The sequence below is a fragment of the Drosophila bipectinata genome, chromosome 2L, assembly GCF_030179905.1.
Source record: "Drosophila bipectinata strain 14024-0381.07 chromosome 2L, DbipHiC1v2, whole genome shotgun sequence".
NCBI classification, from domain to species: domain Eukaryota; kingdom Metazoa; phylum Arthropoda; class Insecta; order Diptera; family Drosophilidae; genus Drosophila; species Drosophila bipectinata.
In genome coordinates, this window is record NC_091736.1 from 6,373,177 (window position 1) to 6,394,156 (window position 20,980).

Here is a 20,980-nt window from a genome sequence, read left to right on the forward strand (position 1 = left end):
ACGAAATGGATGTAAAAAAGTGAAATGTGTTGAGGTTGGCTAAGTGAAATGTCAGGCAATTGTTCAACGTCCAGCGGTGTAACCTCAAACTGGCCCGAATTGCATGCGATGGAAGAGTTATGTGTGTTATTACCGCCTTTTATTATTCTGCCTTGTGTCTAAAATGCCAAAATGATTGATACCCTGCTCGATGATAAAGAATATTATATAATAAAATACTGTCTTTTGCTTATTTAATTAAAATTTATTTAAAAACTCTTTTTAATCCTTTTATTATCATATATTAACAGTGATGTATGATAAAATACCCTCTTTATTAATTAATTTGTTAAAATAGTTTCCCACTCTAGTTAATGGCGGAAGTTCTAATTAATATTTCATATCAAAATAGTTATTTATCCCTTAAGAATTTATGCATATGTCCTGTAAAGGGTATTCGCGTGTTAGCTCGTCGTTCAGATATACCCGTTGCGTGTTCAACATTTTTTTTGTTGGCTGTTGTGGTCTCTGGAAGTTGTATATTTTTATTTTTTATTTAATTTGTTCCCTTATATTTTAACTGATAATTTGCGCGCTTGTTGATTTGGCAGCTAATTACATAGTTGTTGCACTTTACGTTTTTACATTCAACAATTTTATAATTTTACGAGTTATTTGTGTTTAATTTAATGTGCAATTTGTTGGCGGGCAAAATGGCCCTCAGGGCGGTAAGTGTGTTTGTATGAGCAGGAACTAAAATGGCGGAGAGGGAAATGGCGTGGGAGAAAGCAAGCCAAAGGGCAACTCTTATTGGCCATTGGCTGTTGTGTCAAGTGCTTAAAGTGCCCGAAACAGTTGCTGCTACCGCATTGTGACATAAAATAACAATTACGCAATTAATTGCAGCATTTCAATAATATTTAATGAAGCGTAAACAAAATGAAATGACAGCGGGGCAAAGCCTGGGACCGGGTGGGTGCAGGTCCAACATGGCAAAATAATTGCAAATGACAAAAGTGGAAAACAAATTTTGCATATTACTATTGTATATACTGTATTATGGATAGGGCAACATGCATATTATTATTTCGTATCTATATAAATTTTATTTAAATGTTATTTTTAATTTATGCGCCTTGTTCGCTGTATCATAAGTGAAATTATGTGGACAGTAAGTAAAAATTGGTGCGTGAATCATATAATTTTATGGCAATTAAATGCTTATCTTACTTCCCATTTTGGTTTTCCCAGCTTATATTTAAACATTTTTATATCGTGATTAAAGTGTATTATGTTTCAAGAGTTTAAACGTTTAAGCATCATAGCTTAAGCCTTAAATGATTGAATATTGATTTAATGTTTGTAAATGATTCACTATTTTTTGCCTCTGTTCTCTGGCTTTCGAATGCTGGCTCATGGAAATGAAAAGCACCGCCACGGCGGAGTCCTTTTGCTTTATTTCCACTCCTGCTGGCGGTGGTCACATAAATCTCAGCCACTTAATAGACGACTGCATAATTTAACAGATAAACAAACAGGACGACTCGGCAGAATGCATGTGCCAATGAATGGAAACAGGCGTCGAAAGAGAGCACAACTAGTCCAAAGACAGAGACGGGTATAGAAACATACAGAAAAGAGAAAAAAAAAAGAAAATGGAAAATCCGGCTAAAGAAAGGAAATCCTCACAGGCAGGAGAGCCGAAAGCAAAAGCTAATTGCCAAATACTAAATTACCCATTCAGCAGTAAAAACATTTCAGCCTTAAGAGCGAAAGAAAGGGGAAGACATTGTGGGAGAGAGTGAGGTAGAGCGATGGAAAGAGAGGGAAAGCCGTTGAAAGCCCCGAAAATGTGGTGTAAAACGTGGCTGGAAAGGAAGCCAGCCAGCCAGTGGCCAAATGCTGGGCAAATATATTTCGAATTTGCTGTCAATGCGAAAAAAATACTCCACTAAGACTCACATAATTTTTGGACACTGCAAAAAATGTTTAAAATATTAAATACTATTTTAATGGCAGTGGAGTTTTAAAAGCTTAAAAGTCTTAAACAAAAATGAAGATATTTTATGAAAAATTTTACCAAACATTCCCATGAAATGTATTACAGTGCACCATACATAAAGAGTGAATCCTGTCGAATGAGCCCAACGAGCAGGGCGTGGTATGGGCTTGGATTTGCTGATATGGAGTAAACGGCAGTAACTGCAGAAAGTGGCCAAAAGAAATGGCACCAAAAAAGGGGACACATGGGACCGAAAAAGTCAAAAGGGATGTGAGGGGGGATGTTAGTGGAGGAAGTGTTAAGCGTGTCCAATGGTTGACCAAGCGAATGCGCTGCTTGGTTTGGGCCAAGAAATTAGCCGGAGATTTTGGTACTGTTTGTGCCGAAATACTTGTCGAGTGGTTCGAAGGGATGGCCAAATATGTGCTCATTGATATCGATGTTTTATGACTTTTTTATGGGCAGTTGGAGGGGCTTTTCATGGCGAACATAAAAACTTGACACTATCAGAATGATGTGGGTTTTTGTATGTGTGTGTTTGCCAACGAATTGAATCAAATATATTTGGTTACTATTAATAATACGCATAAAATGTACATAATCGTGATATGAAACAATTCCCAGTACCCGAAACTGTATATTATTATGTGGGCATTGTTGTGGTTAGATCAGCAAGTAAACATTATTTTTGACAAATTATTTTATGGATTTTATCGATTTAACCACTAAACTAGTATGTATTTTATGGTGTTTAAGTTTTGTTGAACTTTTGGGATAATTTTGTATCAAGAATTCTTTTGCATCCTATAGCTGATAGTTGAATCGACTTCTGTAGCTGATAGACCTAAGCAGCTGCCATAGAAAAGAGTATAGTTCTGGGGGATAATCGTACCATCGATGGTCGTATAAGTAAGTACGTACTTACATCTAAAAGTAGTTCAAAGTGTAGTTTTCAAATGTAAAATTATAAGCAATGGCTATGCTATTTCGGTCATATCCGTTCATTTCACTCCCCCTTTTTGGTACTCCCTTACCCTTCGAGCTTTGCCTTAATGTGTTCGCCCTCGCTTTTCAGCCTCCCCCCCTTCCCCGCCCATACAATCATCATTCCCCTTTTGCACTCGGCTCGTCGCTTCCGTTTGTCAACGAGTTCCGGAAATGATGATAAAAAATGGCTGCTGCAGTTGCAGCTGCTGTTCGGCATCTATCTCTTTCGCTCTTGGCCCCACTATTTAGTTCAGGGTGTGTGTGCGTGTTTATGACATGTGTGTTGGTAAGCATTAGTGTGAGAAAGTAAGTGCACTGAAAGAAATAGGGCCTCTAAAATAATTATAATGATTTTTTCTTCACAGTGAGTGTGATTTTAAGCCTTATTGTAATATCTTTTTAAAAAAGGATCTTTACAAAATAGAAAAAAACGAACTATACATTTTTCTGAATGTGCATCTCTGTGGGTTTGACTTACTAGCTCTTCTTGAAAACGGCAGCTGGGGCCTCAGCTAAAATTTCATTGCACTCGACTGCTGCGACTACTTAGCACAAGTGAGCCCCCGAAGGCAACTGGAATTTCATGGAGGATGGGCGTATGGACCTGGCTTAAACTTAAACATTCCCATTGCCTTTTTTCTCTGGTGCCATTGAGGCAAATTCTGTTAGAGGGTTAGAGAGAAAAGAGGACCAGGCCAAGACAGCTGCTCATTTCCGCACGCTCAGCGACGATGACTTGGCAATGGAAAGAAGGAAGGCTAAAAAAAAATACGGTTGGTGTTGCAAGTAGGTTCCGAGGGGGTTGCATAATAAGCAACTAAGACAGCTTAGAATTGTGGCCATTCAGTGCTCTAGCCGCAGACTCGGTAGCTATTTTGTAAATAATGTAAGAGTGTTTAGGGTCTCTATTATTTATTTATTAAATATTTGTTTGAAATCATACAGTTTAATTATTTAAATACAAAGTATAATAAAAATGTATATTTTTCTGACCACTGCTATATTTTAGCCTTCAGCAACACTTTTGCTTTGGCTTGTGCCCATGACAGGCACTTTCGAATGCATGCCTCTGCCTCAGATCTCGCATCCTCGGCTGCCACAATAAATGTAAAGTGCTGCCAAGTGTCGGCTGAGTCCGTGGCCTCCCCCAATCTTGCCCCTTGCCTGGCTTTGGTCCACCCACACATGCATAGATTATTACCTGCCACTTGCCACTTGGCACCTTTTTTATATTTTTTTTTTTGCTCACTCTCTCCAACAACTTTGAAGGAGTTTTCTTCGACATTTTTCCCTTGCCTTTCGACCAAAAAGCTGCCAACACATGTTGAAAAGTTTTCGCTTCGTTTTTCCATTTTATTTTTTTTGCTTTTTTTTGGATTTTGTGTGCGACATGAAAATGCTTTGAATCCATTCAGTAGACAGTTAAAAGGGAAAAGAAGTCAGGGGGATCGAGAATGGGGAAATTAAATTTGGCAGCTGCTGCCATTTTTCGTGGTACAAACTCTGACTAATTGACATGTTGCATGTTGCAGCTCTAAGCGAAGTGAAAAGGTGTTGACTCCGATTCCAATTGTCTGTATTTAAACATTTCTTAGCATTTCAATTTCAACTCTCTCTCTATGGCAACCGCACTAGGAGTTGGAGGCAAGGCCATGATGGTGATTGGTTGCAGCACAGATTTGGCTTGAATGCCATGTTAATTACAAAACTAGGCAACAGAACTAAGGCAAAAGCTTTTTAAGGTACTGGAATAAACTATTAAGGAAATTAATTGAATTAAGTTAAGGAAATTAAGGAACAATTTTCGTTTTGAGTTTATAGTACGTACATATTTTCAAAATTTTATAGGCTCTATTAATCAAGGATATTACTTTTATTTAAGAAATATTTTTCAAGGTGCATTACCAGTTGAGCACTGTGCCCCAGCATTAGCCGATTAGTAAGTGGAAATACAATGCACTCGGTCTCTTACCCACAGACAACACTCAGCCGCAACCTCCGCACATCCTGGAACCAGGAACCGAGAGGATTGAGTACCCAGAGCCCTGAACCAAGCACTCAACACCAGGAATAATGTTTCGGGCTTCCCAAAACACTTCCAACAACATGGGTTTCAATTGCTTTTCAAGGCAAGACCCACAGTGTTTATTTACTAAAATTTCTCTGGCTTGCTTACTAAATTCCCTTTTATTTAGTTGAAATTCAGTAGAATCTTTGTAATGATTCTGAGTTTGGTTTTAATTAAATTCCGTCTATAAGAACTGCTTATTGGAACTATTTATTATCCTTCTCAGACTGTTTTTCTTGAATATATGTGTTTAGTCCTGATTCCATTGATGCCCTTGTAATTTGTAATCCCTGCTTTGATTGTCAGAATTCCTCGCTTGTTTAAATGGCTTTTAACCACCTTTTGATAGACCAAGCACAGGACCAGGACCAAAGCCCTAGACATGAACAAGGACATGAACATGAAGAGCAAACAGCGTGGAACTGCGAAGGCTAAAGGCTCAACACCTGCCGCAGTCTTTAGCTGAAAATCCTTAAAGCGCCCGGGAACTTTTGCAATGTCCTGCGGGTTATTTATGTCCACAGCTTGACTTAATGACCTTCAGGGGGTCGAAGTGGGTTCGGTTGATAGTGCAGCCGAGAAATGGTAGAGAGCCAGAAAAAAGGGAAGACAAAGCGAGCGGTTAAGTCAAAAGGCGTTGAAGGCACTTTATGAGCCAGCGAGAAATCTGGTGAAGGAAGTGAGGGGGATATGGAATTTCCCATATCCTGAATCCTGATTCAGGACTCTGGTCAGTTTCTGTGGACTGCGGACAATCACTGAGCAAATCCCTGAGCCATTGGAATCAATAAAACTTAACGGCTTCGGACAGCGGACGGCGAACGGCGGACGTCGGAGGACGATGCCAACGATTGATGTGCCATAAAAGTCGCAATTGAAGCGCACGCCCGCAGTGAACGGCTTCGGTTGACCATCTGGAAAAGTGTGAGTGTGTGTGTGTGTGTGAGAGGGGGGTAAGTGGGTTTAAGAGCTGGGAAAGCCCTCGGAAAACGGCGGACCTGACCGCTCCACCAGACAGACAAACAGATGAGCCGCCGGATTGGGGCTTGGGAAACTCAATCGGAAGAGGACCGGACGGAAGTGCGTCATCATAAAAAGCTTTCACGGCTCCTGACTTGCGCCAACTGCTTATTGTGGCGCATAATTTATCATTTAACTGCCTTAATAGTTCCGCTATATTGAAAATTGTCCACGACAGACATGATGAAATGGGGTCCTGGGGGTTGATGGGACTATAAATTGCGCACCAACTAAGAGCCAGACAGTTGAATTGATTGTTTGAAGAAAGGGAATCGTCTTGGGTATCTCAATACTGGTAAAAATATTTTATTTTTTTATAATTTCTTTATTAATTTTGGCTACAGAACTACTTGGAGTAGTTTAGCTTGGTTCATTTTCCATTTCATGATCCGGGTCGCCGAGTTCTATTTCTTGCTGCTACGAATAAAAGAGCTATAAAAAATATGCAAAATTAAAAAACTTTTTAAATTTATATAAGCCACAAGCTCACTTATAAGAAGTCCAAGAATCTTCATTGTTTTAGATCTCGAAAGTAATAAAAAATATATTTTTTAGACACCTATTTATATTGGAAATCAGCTTTTAGTAAAATACACATACAACATTATAACAAAATTATAATTAACCGCTTTAAAAAGGTTAAATGTCAAAAGTTTTTAAAGTAACCTTTATTGTTACCTGGAAGTTGAATAAAAACAAGAAAGAAACGATAACTTCGTGCAAAGCCGAAGTTGATATACCCTTGCGGTTAAGACCGGATATTTATCGCAAATCCTTATTAGAATTTTATTCAAAAAAATGTATTATTTTCCATTTTTCATTATGGGATCCCTTTCATGAATGGCGTTTTTCCCTATATGGCCCACATTGATGGCTATATCTTCCCCAATTCTCATCCGATTCTCAAGCGGAGTACCTTAAAGGATTTCTGGATCGATTTGCTACCATTCTGCATCAAAATCCCGAGACAAAATATTTTTTAGATTTTTTATCCATTTTTCGTGATGGGATCCCTTGAAATACGGGGTTTTTCCCTATATGGCGCACAGCGATGGCTATATCTTTCCCAATTCTCATCCTATTCTCAAGCGGAGTACCTCAATCGATTTCTGGATCGATTTGCCACCATTCTGCATCAAAATCCCGAGACAAAATATTTTTTAGATTTTTTGTCCATTTTTCGTGATGGGATCCCTTGAAAATGGGGATTTCCCCTATATGGGCCACAGTGATGGCTATATCTTCCCCAATTCCTATCCGATTCTCAAGCGGAGTACCTTAATAGATTTCTGGATCGATTTGCTACCATTCTGCTACAAAATCCCGAGACAAAATATTTTTTAGATTTTTTGTCCATTTTTCGTGATGGGATCCCTTGAAAATGGGGTTTTTGCCTATATGGCGCACAGTGATGGCTATATCTTCCCCAATTCCCATCCGATTCTCAAGCGGAGTACCTTAATCGATTTCTGGATCGATTTGCTACCATTCTGCTTCAAAATCCCGAGACAAAATATTTTTTAGATTTTTTGTCCATTTTTCGTGATGGGATCCCTTAAAAATGGGGTTTTTGCCTATATGGCGCACAGTGATGGCTATATCTTCCCCAATTCCCATCCGATTCTCAAGCGGAGTACCTCAATCGATTTCTGGATCGATTTGCTACCATTCTGCATCAAAATCCCGAGACAAAATATTTTTTAGATTTTTTGTCCATTTTTCGTGATGGGATCCCTTGAAAATGGGGATTTCCCCTATCTGCGCCACAGTGATGGCTATATCTTCCCCAATTCCCATCCGATTCTCAAGCGGAGTACCTTAATAGATTTCTGGATCGATTTGCTACCATTCTGCTTCAAAATCCCGAGACAAAATATTTTTTAGATTTTTTGTCCATTTTTCGTGATGGGATCCCTTGAAAATGGGGTTTTTGCCTATATGGCGCACAGTGATGGCTATATCTTCCCCAATTCCCATCCTATTATCAAGCGGAGTACCTCAATCGATTTCTGGATCGATTTGCCACCATTCTGCATCAAAATCCCGAGACAAAATATTTTTTAGATTTTTTGTCCATTTTTCGTGATGGGATCCCTTGAAAATGGGGTTTTTGCCTATATGGCGCACAGCGATGGCTATATCTTCCCCAATTCGCATCCGATTCTCAAGCGGAGTATCTTAATCGATTTCTGGACCGATTTGCTACCATTCTGCTTCAAAATCCCGAGACAAAATATTTTTTAGATTTTTTGTCCATTTTTCGTGATGGGATCCCTTGAAAATGGGGTTTTTGCCTATATGGCGCACAGTGATGGCTATATCTTCCCCAATTCCCATCTGATTCTCAAGCGGAGTACCTTAATCGATTTCTGGATCGATTTGCCACCATTCTGCATCAAAATCCCGAGACAAAATATTTTTTAGATTTTTTGTCCATTTTTCGTGATGGGATCCCTTGAAAATGGGGATTTCCCCTATATGGGCCACAGTGATGGCTATATCTTCCCCAATTCCCATCCGATTCTCAAGCGGAGTACCTTAATCGATTTCTGGATCGATTTGCTACCATTCTGCTTCAAAATCCCGAGACAAAATATTTTTTAGATTTTTTGTCCATTTTTTCGTGATGGGATCCCTTGAAAATGGGGTTTTTGCCTATATGGCGCACAGCGATGGCTATATCTTCCCCAATTCCCATCCGATTCTCAAGCGGAGTACCGTTACGATTTCTGGATCGTTTTGGGCGTATCTCAATAGTAATAATAAACATATATTAAAATTTTTTATAATTCCTTTATTAGTTTTGGGTACAAAACTACTTGGAGTAGTTTAGCCATATAGCTTGGATCGTTTTCCATTTCATGATCCGGGTGGTCGGGTCTTATCTGCTACGAATAGAAGAGCTACAAAAAAAAAATTGTATCAATTTAAAAACCAATATAAGCCACAGGCTTACCTATAATAAACCCAAGAATTTTCATTCTTTTAGAACTTGAAAGTAATAAGAAATATCATTTTTAGACACCTATTTATATTGGAAATCAGCTATTAGTTAAATACACATTCAAAAGTAGAACAAAATTATAATTTATCGCATTAAAATGGTAAAATGTCAAAAGTCTTTAAAATAACCTTTATTGTTTCCTGGAAGTTGAATAAACATCAAGAAAGAAAAGCTAACTTCGGGCAGAGTCAAAGTTGACACACCCTTGCGGTTAAGATCGGATATATATCGCAAATATCGCATATATTAGGCTGTACTTATGTACATATTAAAATTTAATAAAAAAACTTATTTATTAGACTACAAATCCTTAAAAAAAATCCCAAGTTTCTATATTCAAAAACACTGTAGGGTATAGTCGACCGATCCTCACAAAATTTGGTAGGTCGGATCATACGGCCGAAAAAAAAAATATAATCTGTAGAATGTACAAAACTTCTATCTTCAATAACACGAAAGTGGAGTCATTTTTATATTTCAGTTGTAAAGCAACTTATTCATTCTTCGGCGGTCCTTATTAATCGGCTTCGCCCGAAGTTATCCCTATTTTCTTGCTACTAACAGTAAATTGTATGAATAAACAAAAATCTTTGTAGTAAATTATATTATTATTTTACGTAAATCCGTTTTCACCCGCCCCATTTGTTGTCTGGTGGCAGTGTCCACCACTTTCCAAAAAATATAGTAAGAGAAATAGCTAAAAAAGAAGATTATTTAATAATTTTTCTTTCAAATTAAAAAAAATTGCAATATTTACCTGTAGATAACCAAGCTGAATTCATTGTCTCAGATCACGTGAATAAAAAAAAAATATTTCTACTTTTGACACCTATGTATATATAAAATCAAAAAGATATAAGGCCAATTAGCTATACCACAACAACGCCACTTTAAAATTTCACGCATTAAGGCGTAAAGTATTAAAAAGAAATGAGGATTTGCAAATGTTTATTTAATAAAATGTTAATAATGTTAATATATATATTTTTTGTCAATCAATTTAGTATTGTACTAGCTTGTGGATAATTTTATAAATCAATGCATTCAAAGCATAAACAATTATATTTTATTTTGAAATGAACAACAATCTTTTTAATGAGTAGTTTTATTTATTTTCCGTTTGATGAATAAGGATGTAAGTCCAATTTCACCCACCCCATTTATTGCCTGGTGGCAGTGTCCACCACTTTCCAATTATTACAATATAGAAAATAGCTATAAAAGAAGATTATTTCCAAATTTTTCTTTAAATTAAAAAAATACCAAAATATACCAGTAGATAACCAAACTGTATTCATTGTCTCAAATCACGTCAATAAAAAAGACTTTTTTTACTTTTGTCACCTATATATAAAAGCAAAAAGATATATATAAGGCCAATTAGTTATACCACAATAACGCCAGTTTCAAATTTCTCGCATTAAAGGCGTATAGTATTAAAAAGAAATGTGTATTTGCAAATGTAAATTTAAATAAGTATATATATTTTTTGTCAATCGATTTAGTATTGTACTAGCTTATGAATAATTTTATAAATCAATGTATTTAAAGCATAAACAAGTTAATGATTATGCAATGTGTTAATACACTTATAATTTATTTTCTTGCCATTAAAAGTAAATTGTTAATAAGGATGTATGTAAATCCATTTTCACCCACCCCATTTGTTGCCTGGTGGCAGTGTCCACCACTTTCCAAATATTATAACACAGAAAATAGCTATAAAAGAAGATTATTTATAAATTTTTCTTCAAATTAAAAAATATCAAAATTTACCTGTAGATAACCAAACTGTATTCATTGTCTCAGATCATGTCAATAACTATTTTTACTTTTGTCACGTATATATAAAATCAGAAAGATATAAAACCAATTAGTTATACTACAATAACCCCAGTTAAAATTTCTCGCATTAAAAGCGTATAGTTGTATGTATTAAAAAGAAATGCGTATTTGCAAATGTAAATTTAAAAAAATATAAATTTATATATTTTTTTCTCAATCAATTTATTGTAGAACTATTTAGCTGATGAATTATTTTATAAATCAATGCAGGTGTACCTTGAAATCTTGTTTCCAATCTTTTTTCATATAAGTGAATTATAAGTGTATAAATTATACATATATTATTTTCCCGGCCACGTCCAACCACGTGGAGGTCCAAGCCATGGGATTAAAACTCCGAAAATAGCTAAAAAAATATATTATTTACTTCTGTTCAAATATTTAAACTACAAGTTTTCAAAATCTTACTTGCATACATCCAAGGTATATTCATGGCTTCAGATCACAGGTAAATTATAATTAATTTTTCTTCTCATCTTTTTATAATATAGGATTTTGTTGCATAATAGTGTCACAAATTAATAATTTAATGCATTAAGAGTTGCATATAACGAGGTAACTTTTTTCTCTTAGAGTGTTCTTAAAAAGTAATTTGTTAATGCAGTCTCGTTCGTCATACTTTTGACTAATGGCCCAGTCTGTGTATATTGCTAATGTACATGTATCGTATATAAGTTTGTGCTTGTGGCAGCCAAACCTGACAAATTCACCTGCCAATCCGTCCCCATTCACCCGATATTTATGATTTTGGCCACAAGATGATTCTACTTCTTGGGAATCATTGATTTTTTTTGGTCAGCCAACGGAAAATTCTCTTTTTCTTTTTGTCATCCCGTGCCACCCAGGGAAACTGTTTTTGGGTGTACTGGGTGTTGTGTAATCTACGAGCAGGCGACAAGTCAATTTCTGTTGACTCCCCAGTTTGTTATTATGGCAGTTGACGAAATTTATGAACTACACATCCGTTTTGCTTCTCTGTTGCAACATCCGTTTTGGCCCCAACTTCAGCATCGATATGGTGTTGGCTATTATTTTTCGCAGTCGGTGTTTTATTCTTGGAAATGAATATATGAATGGAGATTGTGTGGGCTAAGTTGAGGCATTATAACACAGAATATAGGTAGATGCTTCAGAATTATTTTTTTTATTGAGCCACTACTTAAGTGTTGTTAATAGAAAACAATATATATAATGAATAGAAACTATATTTTTAAAATATAAGATATTTAAATACAAATGTCTTATTTTTATAAATGTATCTAGATTCTAGAATATAAAAAGATTTAAAACAAAGGGTTAGCACAAACATTTCCTAGCCCTAAGCTTTTTGTTTTTTGGTTAGTTGGGCAAAAATCACTGCTGCCTTGAAAATCACACAATGAACCTTAGACTTGGGCAACAATTTTGGCCACAGACAGCGGAAAAGAAGCATGAAACACGAGACAGCCTCAAGGACATACACACACACATTGATGAAAAGAAAGCAGATGCGTGTGTGTGCGTACGTGTGCAGGCCATTTGATTGCCGAGATTTACGACATAACAATTTATGGAATGACGGAATGATTTCCTGTGTTTTTTACGATTCAAGCTAAGAGAGAGAGAGATAGATCCCAAACTTGAAAGGAATTTTATTTTTTAATAGATTTTCTAAATGAGAAAAGGCAAAAGGATAATGCAAGAAAAGTTTTGGTATTTACTAAAATATTTTTGATTGCGAAGCTCAATGTACTAATAACCCTAAAAGAATTATTTTCAGTGTATCTGGATTCTAGAAGGCAATGCGTTCGTTATATCACGCCTTTGCAATATCATTTCAATCAATTTTGAGTCAAGAATTTCTTTTCCGCAGTTCTCTCTTTCGGAATCAGTTTTGGGAATCGAATAAAATTAAAACGTCAGCGGCGTTCCAGATACGGAATATTTTTCCCATGTCTGTGCCTAGAAGTGTGTGTGTCCGAGGGTGACTGTGTGGGTGTGGGAGTATAATGATATACATGCCACGTATGCAAGCCAGGGTCGTGCCTAGTCCACTATTGCCCAGCCATGTTCAGCCGCCTCTTTTTCACATTTTTTTTTCGGCCCGATTGAAAGCAGGAAGTTCAATCGAATTTCAACGGAAATTGCCGACATTTCATGAGGTGTGAAATGATTTTATTACATCATTACGTGCAGGGAGAGGCTCAGTGGTGTTCGGGAACCCCTTCAGCGCTGTCCTAGTTCGTTTTTTCTCTTAGCATTTCAGCCAAACTAACCCTCGCACCATCAGGGTTACCAACACCAGCCCCAGCACCAAAGCCAAAAGGAAATCTCTGCTTTGTAGCTATATAGCATACTTTCTGGCGCTGCGTTGCATGTCGACATTTAATTATGGCCACGTACTGTCCGCGGAGTGTTGCAAATGTTGCACACATATGTACGTATATTTAAAGCCACCACAACCAGGGCAAGGGCACACACAGACTCATTGGCGAAGGGCTTGTGGCAAGTACATGGTACAGTGGGAATTAGTTGGGCTAGAAACTGCAAAATAGTGTGAAATAATATAGGGTCTGTAAATTTAATTCTCCTTTCAAAAGAGATTTTTATTATTTTTCAAATTTCAATATGTGTTTGTTAGGATTTAGCAAGTTTAGCTTCAAGTTAACATCCGAAAGCCATTTATTTCAATCTTTAAAATTCTATTTGCTCTTTGCCTTTAAGTAAATTTCATTTACAATATTTTCACATGCTATGCAATCAATCTCTATTGGAATTTTCTCCACCTTCATGGTTGAATCAATTTCAGTTTTCTATATTCAATTAACAATGTTTCGCTTTTTCTGGAATTTGCTTTTACGGTGCATACATATAGCGCACATTCTGGTAAAAATATGGAAACAAAATACGTAAAATGAAGAGCAGTTGTGCGAAAATATATATACATGTACGCTCTGCTTGCTCTGAATATTGACACAAGCGAGTTTAGATCGAGTATATTTCGACGAAGCTGCTGGAACTCAGTATCTTTATAATACTTTTTTGCGCAGTCTGAACTCTGCCATTGTTTTTCTGGTCAACAAAGTTGCGGGGCTTTGAAATTCACGATGGAAAATAAACCTGTATTTAGCCAAGGATTGAGTTCTGAGCAATTTTCAAACCACTAGAGTGGGTTAGAGTCGGTAATTTCCCATTTTCAGCACTCAATCAAGTTGATTGCACGCCGCTTCTGTTGCAACTAAATGAGGCACGAACTGCGGCAAATCTGAAATCACAAACACCGAACAGCCCTTGCCTGAATTGGGGAATTCCCAGTGCCATATTATTCACACATTTGGCTCAACAAGATTCTGGCATTATTTTTCGAGGGCCAAAGGCCCGTCGAACCGCAGTCACTTTTGCAATTAGAGCGTAATTATTTAATAAACCAAATGTATGTGTTCTGCGTGAGTGTTTGGCAACGTGTGGCTTTTGATAAGTGTGCTGCTATTCAATGGATCGAATGTAAGGCAAAGTGGCAACGCAAATATAATAATATTATGTATGCGACTAAATGTGACCAGTCAGTCGGACAGAGCTCCGGAAATGGCTGTCATTTGCATGAGGGTCCTTGCAGGCCAAGAGGGACCTTGTTCGCCCTGGCCAGCATTAGTTGTCGTCCTCACATGTAATTATCGTAAAATGAAATCAGGTCTCGGTTTCGTTCCCAGCAGTTGGAAGCTGTCTCTCGGGACAGGAAAGGGAAATAGCATTTCTAAGTTTAATTTTCTTAAATTTAATTTTAGTTTATAACAGAATATGAGTAGAGTGGAGTGCTTCTGAGTCTTAGTTTGCTGATACTTTTTTTTAAGGATTCATTAAAACAAATATATGCATATCATGGCACTCAAGGTAAAAGCTTAAACCCTCTGCTGGGTAATGCAGTTCCAGTACTCCTTTCACCGGATAAGGCATACGGATACGGATCGGGAAATGCAACCCCTGATTGGCATCCCATTATCTGAATCTCCGCGAGCATCTCCATTACACTCGTATTTCGAGGCGGCATTGGGCTCCTTCATTATCTTGATTCCTGATTTCTGATTTCGGATTCCCGATGCGTGAATCCTGTATGTTTGAGTATGCGAGAGAATTGCGTATTTGGGTAAATTGTTGAAGGTCGCAGATGGGGCATGTGGTGCGGTTGTGAGTGTGCATTCAACGCAAAGGGGCGTGGCAGTCAGAGGCCCTAAGGGCTGGCAGCCAAGTCTCATGTGCATAATTCAAGTTGTTGCACATGCCACACATGCGAGACACTCGAGAGTCCCGACCGAGAGTCCTGGGCTGCCAGGATGCTAAGTGTCCTTTGGCAGGCGCAAGATGAAAGCAAAAGGCGGCTGAAATTAAATTAAAATGAAATGCATGCAAAGTGCCACGGCGACAACAAAAATAACAGCAGCTACAGAACAGCATCCCAGGTCTCGAGTCCTCATCTTCCAACTCGTCCTTCATCCTGCGTTCCTAGTCTTTTTTTAAATGCACTGTCGAAAGAGGTAGTTGAAAGGTTTTAAGGGTCTACAGTTTTAAACAGTTTAGGTAATGCGTTGAAAATATTTAAATAATTAACTAAACTTTGTTAGTTTTTATAAAGTAATTTTAATTTAATTTATTACAAAAGTTTATTATTTTCTATCTGTATTTGGAAGTATGTCCTCAGTGTGTACTTTAAGCTTGCAATTAAATTGCAGGACGAGTCGCCCGGGAATTCAAGAAGAGAGAAGAGACTGAAGTTGGCGAGGCGGATGGCGGGTATATATGCATATGCATTGCAATTAAGCAATCAATGGCATAATTATCGACACATGAGAGTCACTCGATTTATTAACACGCCCCGAGCAACGTGCAACGTGATGCTGCAGCAACAGAAAGCGGACACGTTGCCGAACAGCAATCGACAATCGATTGGCAACTTGTTCAATTTAAATGTTCAATAAACAAAGGCCACAAAAGTCTGAGGATGGTGCGAAGAGCCGGGCTGTGTGGGGCGGACAGGTCCTGTCGGTGGGATATAAGAAGCCTTTTGCCGTCCTGGGCCATTCAGCCGCCGCAGGCCAGACAAAAACTGTCGCGACGTGAATGCGGCCAAAGAAATTCTGTATAAGTGGTCTACTGTGGAAGGAGGGAAGCCAAAAAGTCCGGCTGACTTTTAGTGCAATGTCCTTTTGGTAAAGTGATGCCTTAAAATGCCACAAAACTTTGTAAGAATTTATGCATATTTGATATGGAGGCTCTTTAATCTAAAAGATTGTTTTACAATTTATGTAAGAGTATTTTTAAATTATTAGAGGATGATTTATTATTCTCTCACTATCAAAAAATCCATAAAAGATCAATGAATTGAAACCCCTAAAGGGATGAAAACCAAGCAAACCCTAGCATAAAATACAATTCAAACTTAAAGCCCTTCCCTGTTAACAATCCTGTTTTGATAAATGTTTCCACCATGGTCACTTATTCAGGATTACTGGGGCATTAGACTCCCCCCCAAAGTGCCATATTAAAGGATCAAAAATATCTAGCCAGCTGTTGGAATTGAATTCAAGTTTAATGCTTTTATGGCTTGGTTCTTATCTGTGCTAATTACTAGAAAAAAATACATAGTGAGGGCTTTGTCGCAGGGACTTGACCCAAAAAGGATGAAGCGGCAGCGATTGATTTTCTCAACAGTTTTACTTAAAAGGGAAAAGGGGTTTTTCATTTCCTCTCAAGCCCCATGGAAAAGCCATAAATGATGACAATAAAAATGAATATAGCAATGAATGGAGGAAAAAAAGGGCAGCCACGCGTTGCAGCTTAGCTGGGGAGCAAGAGCTTTCAATTTGATGACAATTCCGTAGATGATTTGACGGTTGCCTCAGCATTTGGCATTTTTTAATATGATGCTGCTGCTGGTAGTTGAGCTCAGTTTCTGGGGTTATAAAATGCCAGACATCCCATTCCCCCATTCGAGGTTCAACAATAACAGTATTCTGGTCTGGTACAAGTTTCATCCCCCCTCAGATGTGCATTCTGCAACCCTCTTCCTACTTTTTGTCAAGCGGCTTTTATTTTATATTATTTTTGTATTCTTAATCGCATAAATCGTCAAGTATGCGTAATAATCTAATCGTCATAATTCCTATTTTGCCGGAAAATCTCAGCATGAAAATGCGAATATTTTGCACAACCATTTTTCAGAAATTCTCCCCTCGAGTGGGACCAGCCGAGTGTCCTTAGCCTTAGCCTACTTATGACTTGCGTTCTGGGCCAGAATTGAATTATTTGCCCATTTTGTATTTTGCATTTTGCAAATTTTTAAATGCTTTTGATGACATTTTTATTTATACGTTGAATACATGTGTTGTGTCTTATGTGTGCGGTTACTGTTTGTTTGTGTGTTTGCTTGGGGTTTCCCCTTATTTATGTGCCCGGATTTCTTTCCCGGCTTTTCCCCGCTTAAGAGTCTTAAGTGCCATCTGGGGAAATCATTGCGAGAATTTTCTCGAGGTCGGGGTCTAAGTGGAAAACGCCACTCTGGGACTTCGAGGGGAGTAGCTTGTGTTTTTAAAAATGCATTGCTCTCGTAAAGGACTGCAGATGAGCGTTTATGGATAGTAAACAGGTTATAAAATTTTGATTTCATAATGATAATTAAATTTGAACATTTTTTACCCGATTGTCAGATTAATTTCAATCAATAGCCAGTAACTAATTCTCTCTAAAATGGACAAATTAATATCTATGTTCGGTAATCAAATTTAAAGCATTTTCGCATAATTCAGTATCCTGAAAATGACGCTGTCTCTTTTGTTCCTGTGGAGCCTCGTAGATTATTCATCCTTTGTTTAAACTGCAAATTATTTCTTTGCCATGCTTTATAATTAATTGAAAATCGTTCGATTTGCAACGCTAATTGCAACTTTGTATCCATTATGCCCGCGAGGTTGCTACTCATAGGAGGAGGGGTATGAGTGCAGTATGGCTTGGTTACATTGGTATCCTTGTTGTTGTTTGGTTTTCTCAGTAACAAAGTAAATGAAATTTAGAGCATCAAATGTGCAGCCCTCTGGGCAAATAAACGGGTAACGAGATACCCCTATTATTATTTCGTAACCCATTCAAAAATACTCGTATCTAAACTCAGTGGTACAGTTTTGCCTGTCACTGTATATGATTTGTTGACTTTGTAGCTTGCAGCTAATTGAAAACAATTACACAAACTGCCAGAACATCCAGTTGGAGTCATAAAAAAGAGTTTAAAAAGTTTTAATATTAAAAGTAATAAAATATTCCACTTAATATATGTTTTACACCTAGCTTAATGGCTCTGTATAATTATTTAATTTTAAAACATTTAAATCAGGTTTTATGCAGAAACCCTATAAAACCTTCTGTGCCAAACCAAATTTCAGCGGAATGCTGATTTTGACTCATAATTAACGCAAAAGTTTGGCAAATTGGCAAATAGGACAACGGACTGCGGACCAGGGACATTTAGGACATTGGCCATGTCCAAGACAGACACGTGGAATGCATGACAATTACCTTTGTTGTGTCACTGTATTGGTGCAATGGGGGCAAGTGTGTGGCATGCCGATGGCATTTTACAGGACAAAGAGTTGGGCCGCGGGAAGTGGTGGCATGTTGGCGGGGAAGGTGTTTTCTCATTGCGGTTTAGTGATTGCAAAATGGGATGAAAAATAAATATTCCAATTACGCATCACAAACACAAAAGACCAATGTTGTGGGCGGTGGATCGGTGGTTTTTGTTGCTTTTCAGCGGAGAAGTGTGTACACAAATCATCATCCAAAATAGACAATATGGCAAAAGCAAAAATTCAATTAATATGCTAAATGTAAATTGATATTCTGCTTTGCATTTACATTGTCATGATTACTCTTATTTGTGTTTGTTTTTCCTTTGCGACTTTTTTTTTTGTTGTAATCATTATCATTATGTGGCCAACAAAGTGGTCGAACATGGCCAAAAACAGGACAATGGCTCTGATGAATATAATTCGCTCATAAGCTATATTGTGTATGGATATGATGTGTGTGCAACAAAAAAGTCAACAACAATTGAAACTTCAATGGCAACATCAACAACGAAGCTCTGTTGAAATTTAGCTGAAGTTGCACGCTCTGAGCTGCATTGAATTTTAATAGAATTAAGCTAATTGCCATATAAAAGCCGCTTGCCCCGGGACGAAGCACAAAATGCAGAATTCCAATGCGAATGAAATCAAATGAAACGGCCAAACTGATTGAAAACTGATTGAAATTCGGTAATGTGAATGGCGAAAATTCGCCATATTTTTGGGTCTTGGATGTTCTGCAATGGGATTTCGGAAAAGCTTTTTGGGGGAAAAATATTGCCATTGCAATAGAATTTTAGAAGTTTCAAACACTATTTAATACAAAAACCATATCCTTTTATAATATTTTTCTAGCTTGGATATAGATATTTGTGATTTGAATACTGAAATGTTTTATGGAACTCCACGACCACAAGAATTTTCCCATGTATGGACCAAGCTGAGCTAAGCTCACAAAAAAAAAGGAAGGTCTTTTTCTTTCAGTCAATGCTATTTTCCTGTATGCCACTCGCCCCAACCTCTCGATCCTGTATGCTATCTAAATTTTATTGAAAGCAAATATTTTTGCAAATTACATTTTGAAGGCTGAACCGGAAAAGACGCGGCTCCAATAACCAAATTCTCATTTCGCTGGCCAGAGAAATGAGAAATGGATGGCCCGAGAAGTGGATAGAAGAGTCAGAGATCCAGGGCAGAAGCAATTTGTTTGATTAATTTGAACAGCAGGGAACGAGTGAGATAAAGCTGGAGCCCGAAGGATAACGAGAAGGGCAAGGAGGGACCTTCATTATGTAAATTGTATGCGAAATTTAAATAATCATCTGCAATTTAAATGCACAACAACACTTTTGAGTGGAGGCTCGACAATTAATCGTTGGGAAACCCGCTGCCACTGCCACTGCCACTGCCCGTTGGCACCCCGTCTATATCTTCATAAAATATGCCAAATGTGCGCCTTATGTTCATTTTCTATTTTAAGACAGATAATATATATCGCCTGGCTGTTGGCATTAACTGCCAACGCAAATTTATATGTCTGTGTGTTGGCCATAAATAATTATTCATATTTGTACGAAATACACACAAAATTTAATTAAAAAATTGTTTGGCTGGAAAGCTGTGAGTTGGGATGATCATCTCCATTTTCATTTTCATTTTCATTGGCATATAATATTCTTCATTGTTTTTAGACATTTCCTTACACTTGTTTCCGCCCCACTCTACACTATTTATTTGTTAACAAAGAAGAGAGAAGGGGGGCTGCCGAAATGCCATTGCCATTTTGGCTCATAATAAAATTAAAACGAAATGAAACGAGATGAAAAAGTAATAAAGTCCTTATGGAAAATGCCAGCCAAGATGGGCAAAAGCTTCTGTTTCGCTTTCTGTTTCTGTTTCAGTTATTGCTACAAGTTCTTCTTCTGTTTTTTGGCTTTTGCTTACATTCCTGTTTCTGCCACAGTTTCTGCCATGTTGGGTAGACGAGAGGTTGGCAGGATAATGATAAATAAAGGGGGCGCGATGGCCAAAGGACGAAGGACCAGCCAACCCTTCAATGTACACCCAGTAAATATTATTAAAATGATACGGAGGATATTCGAATTAATGAAATACAAGCTAAAGAGGAATGGTATATTTGAAATGATATTATAATTCTACTCTAGAATTAAGATTTGATTTCTGATTTCATATCAAATTATTTTGAAACTCTTATTATTTGAAAGGAAAGGATTATTTTGAAAGGATATTCTTAGAGTCTATTATTCTTTGGAAGATATCTCTCCGACACCCATTAATAATTGTTTGTTGCTAGTTGATGCGGCACTGGCTTCTGCTTGTCTTTGGGCTTTTGTACACAAATTTTTGAAATGCCGAACTAAGGACTTGTAAGCGTGTCCTTCACTCTCAGTCATTTTTTGTTGATTCCGTCTGAGTTTGTGGGGTATTTCCCCCCTTTTTGGTTGCCAGGATTGAGTGCGGAT

At 37.5% G+C, this 20,980-nt stretch overlaps 3 long non-coding RNA genes across 4 annotated transcripts; 1 reads left to right on the top strand and 2 right to left on the bottom strand.

Annotated features, from left to right (window-relative positions):
* Nucleotides 1-6,360: 6,360 nt before the first annotated feature.
* On the bottom strand, nt 6,361-6,617 carry LOC138925726 (uncharacterized). The gene is made up of 2 exons (XR_011441933.1): nt 6,547-6,617; nt 6,361-6,488 (listed from the first exon to the last, which is right to left on the bottom strand). It is a non-coding gene; the product is annotated as an uncharacterized lncRNA (long non-coding RNA).
* A 2,212-nt stretch (nt 6,618-8,829) lies between these two features.
* LOC108119951 (uncharacterized) lies at nt 8,830-11,509 on the bottom strand. 2 transcript variants are annotated; one of them, XR_011441934.1, is made up of 9 exons: nt 11,314-11,509; nt 11,122-11,251; nt 10,837-10,891; nt 10,720-10,779; nt 10,334-10,404; nt 9,818-10,275; nt 9,189-9,757; nt 9,013-9,081; nt 8,830-8,959 (listed from the first exon to the last, which is right to left on the bottom strand). It is a non-coding gene; the product is annotated as an uncharacterized lncRNA (long non-coding RNA). The 2 variants fall into 2 exon arrangements; XR_001773029.3 differs by lacking the exons at nt 9,189-9,757; nt 9,818-10,275; nt 10,334-10,404 and having other exon boundaries at nt 11,314-11,471.
* LOC138925728 (uncharacterized) lies at nt 11,219-20,346 on the top strand. Its single transcript, XR_011441939.1, has 3 exons — nt 11,219-11,353; nt 19,353-19,527; nt 19,583-20,346. It is a non-coding gene; the product is annotated as an uncharacterized lncRNA (long non-coding RNA).
* Nucleotides 20,347-20,980: the final 634 nt, after the last annotated feature.